Source organism: Venturia canescens, chromosome 3, assembly GCF_019457755.1.
Source record: "Venturia canescens isolate UGA chromosome 3, ASM1945775v1, whole genome shotgun sequence".
In the NCBI taxonomy this organism is placed as follows: domain Eukaryota; kingdom Metazoa; phylum Arthropoda; class Insecta; order Hymenoptera; family Ichneumonidae; genus Venturia; species Venturia canescens.
The window spans coordinates 8572671-8592651 of NC_057423.1; the positions used below are offsets into that span (position 1 = coordinate 8572671).

A 19981-nucleotide genomic window follows, 5' to 3' on the forward strand; every position below is an offset into this window, starting at 1 on the left:
GGTGCCATCGGAGCTCTCTCCTTCCGCTCCGCTTCGAACCCGTTGGCCGTCGGCGCAGCGGCAACGCACACGCCGTTAACCGCACTGCACAACGCGTGCAAGCATCCACCCGTCCACTCCCCGCTTCCATCCACTGAACATCTCATCCGTTCTTCTTCTCTCTTTCTACCCTCTTTCCTCTCTCTCCTCCTTCACCTTTCTCCTCCTCGTCGTCGTCGTCGTCGGCATCCTACGCTACCCCGGGCGCCCACCCCAACCGTCCTCTCAGTCCGTTACTGCCGCTACCACCGCTGCACTGCCACCGTCGACGGCCCACGGCCACCAACCCACCGTTCTCCCTATAACCACCCTCCTCCTCCTCCGTGCTATTCCGTTCGCACCCTCCAGCTCCCCCCGTACGTCGTGTAGTCTCACGGCGCCCGCCGTCCCGAGCTTCTCTCTCCGCTCTCGGTCGCTGCACGATTTTCTCTGCTCCTCTTGCTTCGCCGTTATATACCCGCTCTTCCTCGTCACGCCTTCAACCCTCTCTGCCTCAGGCACAGCCTGCACACTCTCTCCCTCTTTCTCCACGAAAAAGAGACGGAGAGACGGTGGGCTCGATCTCTCTTTCTCAGTTTTGCCAGCCCGAAGGATCTTTCCTTCGGTTCCCTTCCATTTTCAACCCGCTAACGCTCGCTCTCTCTCCCCATCTCTCTTCCTCCTCCACGCTTCCTTATTCCTCTCTTTCGCTCTCTTGATTTCACGTGTTATATATGCCATACGTATACATGTATATCGGATCGGCTCACACGCAAACCCCCGGGACCTACGAACCGTTTTCCGTCTCATTCTCTCTGTGTAGGGACCGCACCCCGAATATCGAGCCGCCGTCACCCAACCCCCAAACCTCTCCAAACGAGAGCCCGGTTCTCTCTCTGTACCGGTCGAGAACCGCATTTTCGATTTGGGATATATGCCGCTGCTATTGCCACACGACCAACAATAGTTACGTCGAAAACGTTTCGTTATTGTCGTTCCCTATACACATATCGCTCCCTCTTCGTATGCATAGCTATATATCCACGCATGGCTATGAACCGTACTCGGTTATTAGAAGGATTTATGGGAGTTGCTTCATTCGAGAATACTACAAGGATGAATATACACGAAAAAAAACACACACACACACACACACACACACATCAAATATTGTACTAGCAGGAGAGGTTTCAATAGTTTTTATCAACACGGTATACGATCGATGAACCGCCGATTGGAGACTCTCGTAATTGAGAATCGATTAGTCCGCTATGACGATCAGTTTTGTCATTTACAACCTCACACCCTCTTTCCTACACAGATCCGTGTGAGAACCTCGAATATATCGGATGACGAGGAGTGGGTTTAATTATCTCGGTCACACGAGCACATGCAGCTTCAAGCCTGAGTAACTAAGAAACGAGACAGCAGCCCCGTATGTACGTGTGCTCGTAGATGACTTCTTGTGTGAATGTGCGCCCAAGTCTCTTGACAGTATATAGGTGATTTCTGCCTTGTGGCATCGAGAGCTCCACAGGAGAGACGACAGACCTCAAAGGGCCGCGACGCCGACGACGAGTAATGGTTGCGGACGGACGGACTCTCTCTCCCTCCTCTCTCTCTCTCTCGCGTCTTTGAAGTGGCGCTCCAGGGATAGGTGTGGGTTGCCCTCTTCCACCCCCGCGATGATCAGTCGACTGGCTGCGTGACGTTTGGACAATAGCGTCGGGACGTCACAGCGAGAAACCGCCCGGTAGCGCAACCATGAGAAGCAGTGTCGTCAATTATACCGTCACCAATACTTCCCTCCTACACGCTCTGCACACCCTACGGAGGCCTTCACTCAGGAATATACGACAAAGAGAAATAGAACTGCGCACTTTGAGAAGCCAGAATCCGAAAGGGAGACCGGGAGAGAGAGAGAGAGAGTGAGCAAGGAAGTGGAATGAGAGAGGAACGCATTTTCTTCAAAGAGCATGAGCATTCACCGTCACTCGTGTGAGGATTCCTTCCGAGTCTGGATCCGCATGAATCGAGAGTTCACATTTAGGGCTCCTGAAATTCGAGAAACCTTCGTGCACTCGTAGGATTTTAATGTTAAAAAAAAACCAAATTCTCTTCTCATTCGATGGCAAAGTCTTATGCCTTGGACTCCTCATTATCAGAATCTGATGAAAAGTTATGCGTGAATATCGCGATTGAAAGAAATTTTCTTTGATTTGGTAACACATTGATTTCGAAGGCGTAATAACCGTCCCATATTTTTTAAAAACTAATTCAATTATTTATTTCGCTCACAACGTAACAACGTAGTATTTCATTGAGGAATTTCCAAATGCAATATTCTTGAATGCAAAAAATATTGAAAACTTGTTCAATTTGAAAAAACATAAATCGTTGCACAGCTATATGCGATGAAAATATAAAAAAATACGAAACCGTCGCCCACTGTGCTTGTCGCCCTGTCAATCCTCTTTTAACGTTCACAAAGACTCTAAACGGCCGTCCAATATAAAACAATAAAAAGTTAAAAGCGTGTTAAATTCTGGTACATTATAAATCGTTCGTCTTCATAAAGAATGTTCGAGCTGCTACCAGCAGAGGCTACCAGACGGCTGCCAGACAGGAAGCGACGAGAGCAACAAGGAGTGCTGAAAAAAAAACGAATTCATCGGTGAATAAAAAAGGGAGAAGGAAGCTTATTAAGAGGAGTGAAGAAATAAGAAAGGGAGGATGAAGGAGAGAGGCAGATAGGCAGGTCGAGTTCTTAACCTCGCTTCGCACTCGGTGATTGTCTCGAACTCGAGAGGCTTTGAAGCTCTCTTAGGAGTTGGCTATCTTTCTCACTCTTTTCTCCAGCGTTAACATATATCTGTGTTCATATTATTCGTATCCTCCTCTCGCTTTTTCGTAGCTGGACAGAAGATTTATGATCCAGCAGATTAGCATCCCGGTCCTTATTCTCCGGTCGGCTGTGTATACACATAAATATATACACATACATTTTTGCAAAGAGATATAAACGTATACAGTAAAGATCGTACCAGGCAAGAGAGAAACTTTGCAGCGTCGATGTTACCTCGACGAAAATTGGTAATTAAATATCGTTGATTCTCTTGTTGAAAGCTCTCAACTATGCCCTGAGAAGGGATATTTGCTACTGCAGCAGCACCAGCAGCACAGAGTGAAACTGAGAGACAAACAGAAGAATTGTTCGAGGAATCGGAGGGCGTTGCAACCCCTTCGATTCTCGCTCACTCCTCTCTCTCTCTCTCTCTCTCGGCTTCATTTTCACCGTATTTTTCGTTCCATCCCGACGACTCGCGATGCATATTTCAGAAGTCCACTATCACGCTTCTCTTCGTTACTACCTTTTATTCCTTCGTATTTCCTCGATCCTTTTCCTAACCTAGAACAAAAGGTGAAAATGCCACACAGTTTGGAACCAATTTGTCCTTCGATAATTGCGTTTTTATCTCACCAGCATGCGTGTCGACTCTTCGCTTTCTCTCATCGGTATACTAATTCACTCAATTGATAAACATGCGAATATAATTTACGACGCTTAAATTTGTCTGGAAATAGATAAAAACTGCAATGGTACAGCGGACCATGTAAATCGTGAGTTTAGAACGCACTCACAGCACCCATCGTCCAAGTCGTTCGATTCACTTACACGAGCATAAAGCCATCCTCATGTAAATGTACAGTAAACCATCTTTATGGGGATTTCCTACAAGTTCTCTGTTATCCGGCGATAAAATTTACAACGTCTGTTGCACCGGTCCTTCCTTCAACTCCCGCTAAACTGGCAATCCCCGTTTTTGTCTCCTCACCAACGCGGAACTCCATGTGCTCACGTGAGATACAGCAATGATTTTTTGAAATATCATTGGACACGGTAATGTTGCATTTATTACGGTATTTAATTTTTTTTGTCAGCATCGCACCGGATATTAGCGAGACAGTTGAGTTGAAGTATTTATGACAGCTAAAAAATTCAACGCACTTAAATTATGTTAAAGGCTTCCAAAATGATCCACGAAGGGGAAGGTAAATTTTGACGATTTGTCACTGTTCAATGGATGAGTTCAAATAATCATGTTCACCACTAATCTCGTGAAAGTTAAGAAAATTATTCATTGGATTCATTGAAACTAGGTTTGGACACTTAAAATGAATATTTTTAGATTTTGAAGTTTTTGATATTTTGTTTAGATTTAGCAGGAGGAAATAGATATTGAAAATAAAACGAGAAACGTGATGATTTTTGAATCGATTCGATCGAGGCTGGCGTAGCGACTTTCAGCAAGAGCGGAGTGTTTGGCACGTTTTGTCTTTCCCTTGTTTTCGTTCGTGCTGATTTCTCTATTTCTTCATTTCACGCTTCGATATCTCTCGTTCGGCATCGTCGTCGCTCTCGCATTTTCTCGTATTCCACAGTCGAGCGATATTCGGAAAAAGAGGTGAGATTGCACGGAGGGGGCTCGCGCGTATATACTCCGGGTAAATCAGATGCCACAGGAGAGCTCTGACACCAGCCAGGATTCGTGAGATACATATGGGAGCTGTGCACAGAGTAAAAAGGGACGAAGAGGAGTGCAAGAATCGTGGGGATCCAGTTTACATAGTTATTACTCCAAAAGCCCAGGATGAACCGTTGGAAACACGTACGTTTGATAAGAACGAGGAAAATGAGAAAGATTTATCACACTTCTTTGGCCTCAACCTACCACTGCTAAAGATTATGGACGAGAAACTGGCTGCTCATGCTGGTCCCTGTACACGAGCGTGTGGGCGTTTGTAAATCGCAAGACTGGAGCGGCATCCTTTCATTTTTCTCATTCACTCTTCGAAGCTACGATCAAAAGTTACTGCTAGAAATTAGGTCATCGTGGTTGATGATATTTCAATGTTTAATCGTCATTTTTTCACTGGATTTCAAATAAATTTTCAACATTCGTGGAACTTTTGAAAGTTTGGTTCTCAGGAAAATGTTTTCTAGTACATCGACCTAAAGGGAAGAATTAATGGGAATATTTTTTTGGGATTCCTTTTTTTCTCGACGCAAGCGCTGCAGTAACTGGTCGAACAGTATTCTGATCAGAAATCAGGTAGCAGATCATTGCATTCACGAATGAGCTCACCAGAAACTCATGGAATCGCGGTATCCACAGTCGGTTCTCAGTGATTGCATAATTGTCGTGGATTAAATCTTGGCGTTTTCGTTTTATTTCTTTCCTGGATATTCTCACGTAGCAGGAAAAGTGAAGAAAGCGTAGCCGTAGATTTAACACGCAGAAAACACGCGTACCTATATTTCAAATGATGAGACAAGAATCTCGATATTGGATACATTTAACAAGAAAGAAAAAGGAGGGAGATTGAGAGAGAGAAGCAGCGGCGTGGTCGTCTCTTGGAGCTCTGCTGAGGCGAGCGGTGTCGTGTGATAGTCGCGCGAAAAGTACGCGAGAGTCCTGATGCAACTGACATTGAACAAAAAACCCCGCGACAGCAGAAACATTTAGGTTTTTATTTTGCCTCTCGGGGGTTCCGGGAATAAGAGCAAAGTTCCGGCAACGCGTACACAGCTTGCTGGAGTGACAGGCGAGTGCGGGATCGCTCGCGAGCCATAGCGGGCTCTTCTCCGATTCGGCTATCAGATTCCCTCCCGCGAGGCCGTTTTTTATTCATTTTCTCTGACGTAATAATGCTTTTGAGACAAAAAAATATCGAAGAAACTAGCAACGAAGAAAAAACAATGGTCACGCTCGGAATACATCAATGGAGGAAAATTCTCGTGCTGAATTCGTCATTTTCTTTGTCGCAGTACAAAATGTAAGCGACGACACACGAGCCCGAGGTCTCGAAACTCTAACTAAGGGACAATGAAAAATTTCGTTGTGCTAAATTTGACAAAAGTTACTCACTCCCCCGTCAACTTCCGAGCAACCGAACTCCCTCAAATATAGCAGGACACAATCTCCTCCTTACCCATCCATACGTATCTATACATCGACAAATTTCAGCAGAACTTTCTGTTTCGTACATAGCTTCGTTAGTCCGGTGAGTCAACAATTATTTTGCAATCGATATAGCGAAGAACACACAATGGATACGCGAACACACGAAGCATAAGGAAGTCGAGAGGTGAATTTCTGCGAACCTATAGATAGCACGTCTGCGCTTCCACTTTATATACGTGTATATCATCGGTATATAGATGCGCATGTACACACTCTATTGATATATAAATAGAAGATGTACCTGAGTCGGCGCGAGCGTTCGTTAACCCTGTCGAGAGGTCCGGGCGTTGCCTGAATTTCTCCAAATAATACCCAAGCCAAGAAAACTTGGGAAAGCCAGTTCTAGGCAGGAAGCTTCCAGAGGGCAACTACGCTGCATGCTCGAGAATTTCGACGTCGTTATATTGCGAGATGATACCGAGCCCGTGTCAAGTGCAGAACCGAATGATTACTCGATACGTACGTCTATTTATGTTTTCGACAAGTATTTATGGTTCATGGGATGCGTTTCAGTCGAGAGGAAAATGTCAGGGGCCTTCGTCCTTCGAATATTTCGGTTCTAATTGTTTCTGCAATTATTGAGTGATCGGCTGAATTCGAATCATTCATAATTTGCGTGAGTGCAAAATGATTATTGACGAGAAGCACGAAGAATTGCTGAAAAGGTTTGAATCCCTGCGTTTATTTTAGTTCATCGAAGTTTGCGCATTTTGGGAAGAGTGTCCTACGGTTCGAGGAGTGCATTTTTTTGGTGTTTTTTTAAGGTAGAGGTTTCGTAACAATTGTTAAGGGATAGTGAGACACCGAAGCATTCCGGGCCGAATTTCCCGCGAGAAAAGACACGACAGAACGAGAGAGCGAGGAAAAGAGTGCCTGAGAGAGACTACAACCGAAAAAAATGAGATGCCCGAGCTTTTCCAACTACCCCAAAGTAAAATGTTCTGCTGCTGGATCCTCTGACATTTCGATCGTCTTATAGGAAACACACTGTGTCCCCCCATCTCCCATGAGATTCACCTCACTTTCTCGCCTCCTCTTTCTGTCCGGCAAGAAGACCGAATAGACGAGAGCAGCGATACGTTCACTCAGGGAAGAAGATTAAATGTTGAATCAAGAAAGAAGAACGGTGTCTTTGAAAAATGCACGAAAAAAAATTGCGATCGACTAAAGTCCAGTGTACGCCAGACTCACAAAAACTTTAATCACTCTTGCTCGATGCGATCCCCAAAGTCAGGGAGTTGTGAACGTGAAAAAAAAGGGAGAATAATGAATCGAGAGTACAAACCACGTGGAACGGCTTGAAAAACAAAAGATTCTACTTCAATTTGGATGCGGAAAAAGCATTTGATTGAATCTTCGACAAGTTTAGAATAAATAAGTCCATCGGAGCACTTCCTTTGCAATGAAACGAGAGGAGGCACGAACCTTCAAATTTTTGTCTGATCGATCGTTAATTCGATCGTGAATAAAATCCGACACTGTAGTGAATTTTACGTAATTACGGAAAAAAACGAGAAATCCAATACCGGGGACAAAAGATCGACTAATTAAACGACGATCGGTGAAAATCGGGGTGAAAGGGACGAGTCAGAGCAGATCGGAAGGAGATAAAAAATTCTCATATACTTCTGGAATCGGGCGAAAGAAAGCGAGAGAGATAAAAATAAAAGAGCTTGGAGCTGGGTATAAAAAGACGTAAATCAAGAGTCGTGGATGCTCGAATAGAGAGAGGGTCTCTCGAAATTCCGAGATCAGCGATGGGAAAACAGAGAATGCAGGAGGGTCTTGCTCATGGGAGGAATTAGATTTGCTCGATCCTAGCGAAGCGCGACGGTACAAAATGCAACACAATCGCCCAAGCGTTATTCGAAACGCGCCACAGCCTTCTTCCTTGTTTTTCTTCTGAAATAAAATCAGGAACCATTTTCTCCTTTGCCTTGGTTGGTTCGTGTATCGCCAAGGCGTTTTAGATAAAAAAAAAAAATAATAAAAAAATAATACGAGATAAGGTCGAACCGACATTATCATCGACGTGATTGGAAATGAATTATTGAAAAATTTTTAATTTCTCAGATGCTCGAATGTTGGTTGACTCTTTTGAATACCGATTTCCCTTTAAGTTTGCATTCGCAAAGGAAATGCGTTGTTGTTCGCTCTCTTGAGAATTCCACAGAACATAGAAGAATCGTGGCAGTGAGTAGAAAGTAGGAGCGCGTCGAGTGTCAATACTTCAGCTTCTCTGCAGACTCTCGAAAGGGTTCGTCGTAATTACATATTGAAAATGCCTTTTCTTCGACGTTGGAAAATCGATCAGTTACAACAAAGCAGAATGAAGAACGTCGAAAACGCAAAGAAAAAAGTGAGAGTCTCATTATTCACTGTTTGAATTCCTTGTGCAGATTCTCAACACTTTTGAAGCACGCTTTATCCACAGCTACTCATGTTCGAGGCATTGAAGACGAAGAAATTACGTCGTAGCGTTTAATTTTCACGATGCTTCAACTTCGGGTTGAAGCCCGTGCCAGGAAGATCGATCAGATCGATTAAATCGTGATATAAAAAGTGAAAATAGGAGACAGAGAAACGGCGACGTGAATTATAAAAAAAATAAAATTACCACATCCCAGTGCTGGAGGAAAATCTGTACTAAACCCTTCTCAATTACGAACAAAAGTTGAACTATGTCGATGCAAGATTATGCTCCCAGCGAAAAGAAAGAACAACTAAGGGCGCAAAGAAACCGAGCGAAAATAAGCGGCCAAAACGGATGTGCATCGAGACCAGGTGTATATAGCTGTATCGTGTATTCATATGCGGATATAACTCGTACGTCGCGCCCCTGGGTCGACAGGTGCTGAAGCGCGAGGACGCCGACCGCGGGCCTCACACGAGAAAAATATATATAGAGAGCCCCATAATGCGCTCTTCCTCCTCTCAATCTCCCTGAAAAGCATTTTGTGTATATTTTTACCACGCGAAGCTCCAAAGCTACCCCTTCCTTTCTGTTCTCTCTTCTAGCGCCATGTAGAAATGTTCCCTCTTGCTCTAAGCTCGCCATCATTCTCTCTTCATCTATACTCGCGACATAGACACACACACACACACACCTTTCTCTCGCACCCTCTGATTCTCGCTGTGTGCATGCAAGGTTATCTCTCTGCTGGACGAGCAGGGACGCGTGTGTAAGCCTCGGCTCATCCTGTTCTCTTTCTCTCTCCCTCCAGCTCCGTTCTTCTCTCACTTTCTCCCTCTCCCTCTCTTTCTCTCTATCCTCTTATTCTCCCATATATCCCGTGCCACCCACCTGCTCCGCGTTTGTGTCGTGTAATTGGGTGTGAAATGAAATCTAACGAAAACCCTTTTAGGCGTGTACACAGTGTCGCTGACGGGCCTGTCGACTCGCGTCCAGTCCGACCGTACATTTTCCACGTGCAAAACACGTCCGAGAGTTTTTCATACACTCATATTCTACAAATATTTATCTGTATTTATCCACTTTCGTCAACATTACCGATCCGTTGAGCCTTTGAGCGATGAGCCAACGACAAATGTTCTTGAATAATGGTTTCTTCGCTCATCGAAATCTTCATTGATAGCGATTCTTCATGAGGATTACGTCGTTCTACGAAAGGCAGTGCCATTATTTTTGAAAATTTAATTTCGAGACGTTCGGAACCATTATTTCTTTTTTCAAACTGAATTTTTTCGAGCACGAAGGAAGTTAGCACCCTACAAGTCATTAAATAATAACACTCATTTTCTTCACCGAGGTGAATTGCTCTCGTTCGATGAGCCACTTGGGCGAGCGGTCGCTAAATCCTCCGACGAGATATTCTCGCAGGCCTCAGGTCAGCCTCTCGGGTCTGACGATCAAATGTGGATGTTGCTTTTGTTTTATTAATCACTCGTTCATTTTTATCAGAGGCGTAAAAAAGTTTCTCTCGGCTGCGAGAGACCCGGTGAAGCTCGGGGATTTTTTGTGTATGTATGAAACGCGTATTACGTGTCCTTCGAACATGCCACACTGACCGCTGTATCAAATGCGGGGTAGTGATGGATAAGCTGCATTTTGTACGTACCGAAGGGCGCTACAGCGTGCGGAAAAACAAAATATAAAAGCAGCCCCCAACATCCACGCAGCTTCGTGTCCATACAGTACTTTGCCATTTTTTTCGTCGTGAGCCCTCCCCTCCCTCTTTTTTTCTTTCTCTTTCGGTGTCTATCCTATCCTCGAACTCTTTCCCTGGCCTCAGCTTCGTACAATAACGTTTTTCTCGGTAAAATGAACGTTATACGCGCTGCCAGCACTCCCATAGTGTGCAACATTTTTTTTCATCCCACTCGAAAATATGAAACATCGACGGTAATGACGATTCTTGTTTCACGTTACTTTTTCCTTCAAATTCTTTTCGCTCTTCCATCATGCGAATTAGGATGGCAAAAAAAACGTGATATTTGTTCTTTTTCTGTGGAGTGGTGTTCTCTCGTTGCATCGAACCGTTGCCACACAGGATTTATCCCGGCGATACTTTTTACGAAGAGTCAATTTTACAGGATTTTCATATGGCCAAATTTTTGAAAAACAAACAAACTCTATTGAAAAACAAACAACGGATTCGAGCTTTCAACTTTTGTAGTTTCATTATAATTTTTATTTCTCTGTTCAACTCCGCGTACGTAATATTGGAGCATTTTTTCTTCGAATAAACGACGCATTGTTGCGGGGGCTTAAATAATTTGCGAATTATTATGGTAATGCCTCGAAAGTCATCAAAGAAGAGAAGAAGAAGAATGATAACAAGTCGGGAAGGGAAGGAAGAAGAGCAAGCCCTGTCGGATCATCGACGGCTCTAACGAGACGACGGACAGGAACGACAGAGGGCTTCAACGTGAAAATCCGTATCTCGAAGTACAGGGAAGAGAGATCGAAGAGAAGATCGAGAGCACACACGAGAGATCTCTCGATGCCCATTGAGATCCTGTCGATCTTTCGATCCGAGTGACGAAGATAAGGAGCCCTGGAGCACCGAGAGTCCGGTCCTGTGTGGCTTTGCCCTCGGTTGCAAAATCCTTCTGTCGCGTCGAAGAAACACCGAAGACGACTGCGAGAGAGAAAACAAAATGAAGAAAGAGCGGAAGAGAGGGCGAGAGAGAGAGAAAGAGAGCAGGACAAATAAAGAAAGAAGGAAAGAGAGCAAAAAGATGCGGGGAACTCTGCGAACGAGTGGAATTGCAACTCGTTAAAAAGCATAAGGAAGACGTTTATGGGTACGTGTCGTCGAGAAGAGAGTCCGCACGCTCTTTGGTCCAGAACGTCCATCCGTTTGTCGATTCTAACGTAATTGTATGCCCGTGGGGCGTGTGCACGAGGGCCCCGCGAGGAAGAGGAGCATCGGTAAAACGCAAAGTTGTATGCTCCTCTCTATCCGTCTCGTGTTGTCTCTCTATCCTTTCGCCCTACTCTCTTTCGTCTCTCGCTTATTCATTCTCTCCTTAAAAGATCCAAGCATCCCATTTCTCTTTCACCTTCTTCGTCTCTGCCTTTTTGCTCTCGCGCTTTGTTTTATTGGCTCGTAAATAGCGCTCGCTGGTAAGCGGAAGTAGCCGCTGCCGTACGCTTCCAATTACGAAACGTTTTCGTTCTCAGAGAGAAAGAGAAAGAGAGCTAAGAATTAAAGCAGAAAGAGATAGAGACGGTAACGCAGAAAGATTTGATGAGCGCCATTAGCGATGATGAAAGAAACGGCGTATGCACCGGGCACTTTATCTCATTCCAAAATTCCTCTTTTCTCTCGACATTCAGATATTCCTCGACGTTATTCTCGCGCTCTTGATTAGCGGAAGAAAGCATCAGGCATTCCACAACTTCCAGGTGAAAGCCCCTCAGCTGTGCCCCAACCGAAATGGAGCCATTTGTCTGTAGTATCGAACGTTTTGAGAACTTTTTATTTTTGAATTTCATTCAAATTTTTCATCCGATCCCACCCGAAGCCCATTTACCAAAAAAACACTTTGAAAATTGATTAAAAATCGAGGGAGAAAGTTTCTGGTTCATCCACATCGTTCCTTTCCGACGATCCAAAATAACTCCCGCGACTTCCAGTAGCCTCATAACTTTCGGAATGAAGCTCCAAAACTTATTACCAGCAGTGTTTTCGACGACGCGGTGTTCGTAGCTCCAGAGGACGAGGTTGGGTTCACTCGGATATTCGAATCAGAGCTGCATTTTGCTATTGTAAGATTGTTTCGTGTACTAAAAGTTGGGCGAAGCCGAGAGCACAGTTAGTAAAGACAGTAATGCGTGCAGCATTTATTGGCAAGCTTCATAACAAGGAAGAAAATAGTAGCGGAAAACCTGAGCTGAGCTACTCAGTGGCTTTCTTCTCTCAACGTATTTCTACAACCAGGAAAATCCTCGAATATGATTATCTCTCTTACTTGAACGGTCAACATTAACGCAATAATTTGTTTAAGATTACCCGCAAGCGTAGTAGCATCTTCGGAGCTACTGCAATTTCTTGAGGATGCTGGCGGAAATAAGAGCTCAAGTGTGAGTCGAGCGTCGAACGAAAGAGCGCAACTGAAATTCATTGTTCCTTTTGAGACGATGGGAGCTGAGCCTTTTTGATTGTAAATATTGTTAAGTGTAACCCCGTATACGTCTAAGAAGATTATAGCTCGGTCCATGACCGCGTATTACGCGCTCTTCCACAGTGCCTTGGGCAAGTAATACGTGAAACTATGTACTTCTGATGATACTCTAATACAAGCTCCTTCTTTATCTCCATCCAGACTCCGGTGGGTTTCTTTGCCTCGGGGGGGAAAAAAAATTTAACAATACACAAAAGTGCACAACAGACTGGACGAACTCGTGAATGGTAAAAGGTTGTTTGCTTTTTTATCGCGGCCTCTCGTGCGTTGTTAACTCAGACAAGAATATCGCACTTATTTTTTTATCGATCTTTATTTCCATCGCTTTTCTTCGACTCGTATTCGTGAATAAAACTTTGAGTTAAAGTAGTTTAGGCACGAAACAATTTTGTCTTAAGGGAGTCTTGGAATTTACACAGAGTTTAAATGGATAGTCGACTCACACGCATTTCAAATTTCAAAGGCTTCGTCTCATTGGTTGTTGAGATAAACGTGTTTAAATATGAAGAAAAATGCACATAATTATAGGAACTATACGTAAAAAATCGTTTATCTTTCCATATAACGAATGAACGCTTCTTACAATGTTTATGAAAAAGTACGCAATAACAATGAAGTACATAGTGAAGGTCTGGGAAAAAATTAGAGACGATTGTCTTGCTAGTTAAAAATTAAACGAAATTGGTAATGAGCACTCGTATAACCTCACCTTTGCTTATTTCGGTATTTTGTTTCTTCTTGGCTTGGGCCATTCTTGTCATAGCCTTCTGTCTTTTTATTAATACTTTTTTCTTGATCCATTTTCCTTTGTGTTTTCCTTTTGCGCTCTCTAATGCAATTTTTACGTAAAAAACTATAGCTCGTAATTTCATTCGCCAAAAGATAAGTTGAAAAAATGTATTTGCAATTTCGAAATAATAACTGTGACATTAATTTAAAGTGATAATATCATTAATTATGGAGTAAAAATCGATCCAATTGAGACGCCCATAAAATACGATCCTTCGGGCATGATCTACACCTTAAGACGAAGGAGGGAGAATCGTTTCGTGTAATTATGCGAATGCTTACAGATGTTTCTCGCTCTCATTGAGCTCTCCCCCATTATTTATTTCGCCCCCCCCCCCATGAGCAATACTAAAAGAAACGGGTTTATTCAGCAAAGAACGCAACAGCAGGAGAAACATCTTGATTTTGTCCCCCGGACGAATTATAATCGCACGTGAATACGAGCGAAGAATTTATCGCGGGCTCACCGGTGTCATTCTTTCTCGGTTTGTTCTGGCACACTTTTTGTATTACTCCCTTTTACACTGCGTGTTTCATCACCGAGAGGAGATTTACTCGAGGTACGAACCAACGTTTGCCACAACTTTCAAACGACATTACTTTTGTATGGGCTCTTCGATCAATGCTAAATTCTTCGTGATGTTGATCATCAAATTGCATTCAAATTCAGTACATTTTTGTTTGAACGAATTTACAGAAATAATCTAGCTCAACGTGCTGTTTTTGAACGTATTTTTTAATTGCCAAAAGGATATCGAAATATATATTTCAAGCCATCGAATTAAGTTTTATCCATATTTTTGTTTTCCCATTTTTTTTTTATCGAGTAATAATCCTAAGAAATTATGACCATTGGACAAAATAATGCAACTTCCAGAGTCACTTGCAAGAATTATTTCATTTCTTTTTCGAAATATATTCCGAGTATCGATACTCGAGTTTTTATTGAAGCATGAAACAAATTCTTCGATTTGCTGTGAAATAGCCCATACGAAATTTATTAGATCGCTGACTTCTTTCTCGGTTTTTGTCAACCCTCAAGATCGACTACTGCACACTATCCCATGTATATATGTATTCTTGTGTTAATTCGAAAAAGCGTATACAGCTCGGCCACGCTACGCCTGATTATTTGCCTCGTCTACAGGCGTTCCTTCACCCCTTTGTGAATTGGTCGAGTCTCTCAGTGTTTCCATCTCAGCTCCACATCATCTTCTCGAGCTCACTTTTGTCTCGTTCTTTTTCAACGTGGTCAGGGATCGACGATCGCTCTCACTCGTTTTTTGCTGTTCGATCGAATTGCACTGAATTTACGCAACTTCGTTGTCTACTATGCTGAACATTCAACAGAGTGGAAATTCAAGATTGCGGCTCTTCGTCGAGGTCAAAAATCTTGAATTTTTCTGTGCACAATTTTAATCCGGAAGTAGAAAAATTTGGATCTGCTCGAAAAATTCCTTCCTCGTGTATTTTATAACTTCAGGCCTCGAATAGCTGCTTCAGAAATTTTCCAAACTTCGAATTCCAAATAAATGGTTCTCGGAGAGCAAGATCCAGTATTATTGTGTGTGAGAAAGAGCACAAAAAGGGAATGAAGAATCGAGTATGGTAAATCGTAGGCGTTATTGCGTCGATCGTGCGGGACACGCGTGTGGGTATGCACGTATACGTACGTGTAAATTAACCGATTACGATTGAGCGTAATCACTTCCGGGCATGAGAAATACTCGGGGACTTCATGTAGCGTGCGTGGACATCGGAGCAATGCGTAGTATGAAAAAAGAGAACGAGAAAGAGAGGCAATGACCGGTGACTCGAGAAGGTAAGTAGGGAAGAACAGTATTGCACAGACTGCAGCGATGGAGCAACCGCATCTCTTAGATCTGTGAGTCTCAGCCAGCCAAATCGTTCCGTATTTAAATGTATATCGATGACTTACAATTCTTAAGGGGTCTACCCTAATTAGAGGGACAAAAAAAACAAACTATTTTCACGAATTTGTTTTGACTTGTATAAATTATGAATATGGATATAAAAAGTGTTAGGCCTCAAAAATACACTCTTAAAATACACAAAAGAGTTTTTTTTTTTATATTCATTTTACTCAGTTTTCGTACAGAAAAATGGGGAAGAAGACAGGTCCAAAAAGAAGATGGGTGTGCGCTGTTGATAAAATCTCTGGAATGGATAATTGGAGAATAAAAATAAAAGTGGTTTTAGATTCAATAGGTAAATGGATATAACGCGTATCGTACGATTTTAGATTTTTTTAAAAATGACAGCCATTTTTCCAAAAACTACGAAAAAGCCCGTTTTTTTGCCCGCTCCGACAGTCAAGTAAACGTCGCTTAAAGGTACACTTGAACTGTTCAAATCTTTATAAAATTGTAGTATGATATTTTTGAATATGTACCCTTTCGAAAAATGCAAAAATAAAATCGATTTTTTGAAAATTCTAATAAGGCTAGCCCCTCAATTGTTCACGTACTTGATCGATGCATTTTAAGGGGTGATTTATTCCATTTCTGACACCAAAACTAGTTGAATATAGAAATAAATGAAAAACTCTTTGCGTTTCTATTTTTATTATAGAAGTTGTTATAATTTTCGTGTTGATTTACTTTAAAAAATGGGAGCAAATATTTTTGTCAACTGTTCTGATAAAATCTGTACCTTCCAATGAACAGAAAATCGAAGCAAACAAAAATAATCGACGAGCTATAATATTTTCATTACCGCACGCGAATTAAATTATTTTCAAATTATTCTAAATGATCATAACACAATAGGGAAATGTAAAAAAATGATAAATTTATCTGAATGATGCGAGAAACCCGTGTGTGGGCCTCTCATTTGCCCATCCCATTCGAGCCATTCAGGCATTATGCGTCGTAACGTCGTGTAACGTAATGCCACGGACGTCCGTCTTGTACCAACAGATGCTCCAAGCATCCATAAACGTGAATGCTCGCTCGTTCTCTCCCATCTCTGCTTCTCCCTCTCGACATAAACGTACTGAAGCTATCGCGAAATCTCGCACTAACCGTAAGTCAACTTTGTATCTAAACCACATTTTTCTAATGTTTTGTATTCCTACTTGCAAATGAGACAAAACGTATTATCATCGATTTCAAATTCGAAGATAATAACGATGGTGAATTACATATTTAATCTTGAGAAAAATGTCCCCGAACGAGAGCCAATGGACGACGTTCGACATTCCCAAAACTTAAAATTTCAGTGTTCCTTTAAATTTTTACTCGTTTTAATCGGCTCTCTATTTTTTAAAATTCTTCGGGCCACTTCTCACACCGTCTCACTCCCCGAAGCCCTGCCACCTCGCCTCTCCTCCGTCCCCTTAAATTTCCTCGAGAACGCATAGAATTTCTTCCAAATGTGTTCTCCGTCACGATAACTTTTTTCCCCCGCGCCATTTGCCATCTTCACCTGCGCGAGTGTGTGCGCGAGCTCGAATAAGTGTGTACACGCGAGGCGAAGGGAGTTGAAATACAAGAGTGCGAAGGGTACACACGAGCTGGAATATATACGTGTAGAAAAAGAAGCGAGGAGCGAACGATATGGCCGGCGGGTGTGTGCGAAACGGCTACCGTGTGCCCACGAGCGGCTTTTAACACTGTACCAGCAGTCATCGCACGTACACCGAACGGAGTTGTGCTGGACCATGGTCCGGTGCTTTTGCACCTCGCTTCTCTTCGCTCATACCGTCGTAGAATTGGAGTTATTTAGAGAAGGGCGATTCCCCGTGGTTCTGCGTCTCCCGTAATAAGAAAAGCGCCTTTTTACCTCCAAGCCGCGAACGAGCGAGGACTCTATAGACTCCCTGCGTGCACTTTATATCTGTACATATAGCTCCAACTAATGCCAAGATATGGAGAATAGTATGCGCGTGCACGGAGCTCACGACGAGAGAATGGCCAAGAGTGCCGCCCTCCGCACCGATCCACAAATACACGTGCACACTGACACTCTCAGCGCGATGCACGCTGCGACGCCCACACGTCCGGATAGGTAAACACCGTTGCAAAACCCTTGAATCATCAGCCCCAGGCCAAGTTCATTTCGCGTTCCCTGGTCCACCGAGAGAAAGACCGTCTTTCACGATGGGCCTATATATTTATAGATATACCGATGGCGATCCAAGAATGCAATGCGTTTTATACAGAGGGCGCATGTACCTCGAATATGTACGTATATCCGGTGCATGTGCTGCATTTATTTACAGGTACGTGTACGACGTTATATCCCCAGATATTGCATCTTCGTATCACGTTCCACCCAAATTCATATTTGCTCGTTACATTCATTCGAAAACTCCGACGAAAATTGGCAGTCATTGTTTCCACGTACGTTTTTGTTTTCAGTGTCCTAATTAACCATTGCTATTCTTTTTGTTTCTCTTCATTCGGATGAGTAGCAGCGCGCTCTGGAAAAAATGAATTTCGTCTCATCGGACACTCCTTCGATCAATTTTCCTGACATTTTCGACATTTGGCTCGCTTAAAAAAAGCACTGCTTTATTAAATTCTTGATCTATTCGTTTTTTTGACTAATCAAATTTCGGTCTTTGCGCTATCGGAATATCGAGTTTCTCCGGATTTTAAAAGTATCGACTCGTGTGTTTTACCATTTTATTTTTTGCAGCGTTTAGTTAAAACAGAACGCTCGATTGGGCATGAATCACAACGTTTGTGATATTTTACACGATGCTTCGCAACGCTTTCGGAGTCCGGGGGATTACGAAGAAAAACTGACGAGTTTCGTTCGACGTTTTATACAGCTAATATGTTTCTATCGGAATTGAAATCATTGAACGTGATGTAACTCTCCTACAATGCGTACGTTTTCACATAAACGTATATACTTTGTATAAAATAGTGTGTACGCGTATATGGTAGTTTATCAATATCACGGGGCTCGATCGATGCACGCGCGTACCACACGACTTTTATCGAGTGTAAAATTGTTTTTATCAATTCATCGGCATCGTTGCCCATCGTCACGATGCGCTGTTGGCTGCCTCGTTGACGGTGGAAAATCAAAGTGAGAGAGAACGAAAAAAAATGAAAAAAAAAAAAAAAAAAAAAAAAGAATTCACCGAACCAGCGAGAGCGAGAGCGGCTGGCAGACAGAGGGAGAGAGAGAAAGTGAGACAGTGAGGACGAAAAAAAAATCCGTTTTTTATGCACGGAGCTTGAAATAGTTCGTAATTCGATATGGAAGCGTTCGAGCTCGATGCCCCGAGGATGTGCCCGGAAAAATTTTCGTGATTGGATACACGAGCCTCTCGGTGGTGGTGCGGATCGGGGGTGAAAAACAGTGAGAGAAAGATAGAGCGCACGAAGAATATTTGAAACGTCATCGATTACTCACAACTGATAATAGCGTGTATACGAAACTCTCCATTGATGAAATCATACGTTGCTCTTCTTCTTTTCCATGGATTTTCCCTGTGCCCTCCAACCCCCTCATTTTGCTCCCGCCAATTCTCGAGAAATGCTGAGTGACCGATTCGAAAATTCGTTAGGATTATTGAGTTCTCACGGCGGCAATCTTCGTCGGTACATTTTCATCTCGTCCTAGCGTGTGTGCATCCATTTTTTTCAATTCCTCTGTCTCGACTGCTTAACCACGAGAAAAATTGGCAAAACGTCATTTCACGTGAGTAGCCATTGGATTATTATAAATTTCTTGTTTTTTTTGCACCTTTCGTTACTTCCCTCCGAATCTCTGATTTTTCCACGTTCGTATATCAACTTCGAGGCATATCCTTCCCTCACTGTGTCTACATTTCGATCAAATAAATCCACGGGAAAGACGCCAGGGAACATTTGTGTCGATAATTCGATGAATTCCTTCGTCCGTTTCATTCTTTATAATCCGACTGATGAAACTCGTGAAAGTCTCTGATTCAGAAAGTAAAATAAATCGATAAATAATTAACGTTTACAACGCTCGCATAAATATTTCTAACTCGAAAAATGCAATCGAAATCGTTTTTGCAGTTTTTCTTCGACGCCAATTCTATAATGGATTTAAATATTTTTTCTTTCTTCCCAATCAGTTTTTGACTCACTTTATGGGCAGTTTCAGGAAATCAAACTCTCAGCGGCGCAAATAAAATATTTTTTCTGGTTCCCTCAAATGAGGATTCGATTCGCATTTTTTTTCGTCCACTCGTTCGACTTCGTAAATGCACATATATTTTAAGTTGACGACGTATAATCCCCGTAAATATCGTTGTATCAATCGAAAGGTTTGGTGAGAACATTTCAGCAAAATGTTGGCAGATATCTATTTTAGTTAACCGTCCCTGAGTATACCCCGAGACGCGCTCGGTGTATATCGATAAAACCCTAAAATAACGATCCCGCGTCCCTCTCGAGATGTTCGTGAAACGTTCGTTCACTGGCTCCACTGTTAAACCTTTTCCTTAAATACAGTTATGGATAGAAGTAATTTTTGGTACTTGGGTATGT

At 42.8% G+C, this 19981-nt stretch overlaps 1 long non-coding RNA gene across 2 annotated transcripts; it reads right to left on the reverse strand.

The window, feature by feature from the left end:
* Window positions 1-2315: 2315 nt before the first annotated feature.
* On the reverse strand, window positions 2316-19099 carry LOC122408333 (uncharacterized). 2 transcript variants are annotated; one of them, XR_006260456.1, is made up of 4 exons: window positions 18876-19099; window positions 3063-3427; window positions 2791-2990; window positions 2316-2669 (listed from the first exon to the last, which is right to left on the reverse strand). It is a non-coding gene; the product is annotated as an uncharacterized lncRNA (long non-coding RNA). The 2 variants fall into 2 exon arrangements; XR_006260455.1 differs by having other exon boundaries at window positions 2316-2990.
* Window positions 19100-19981: the final 882 nt, after the last annotated feature.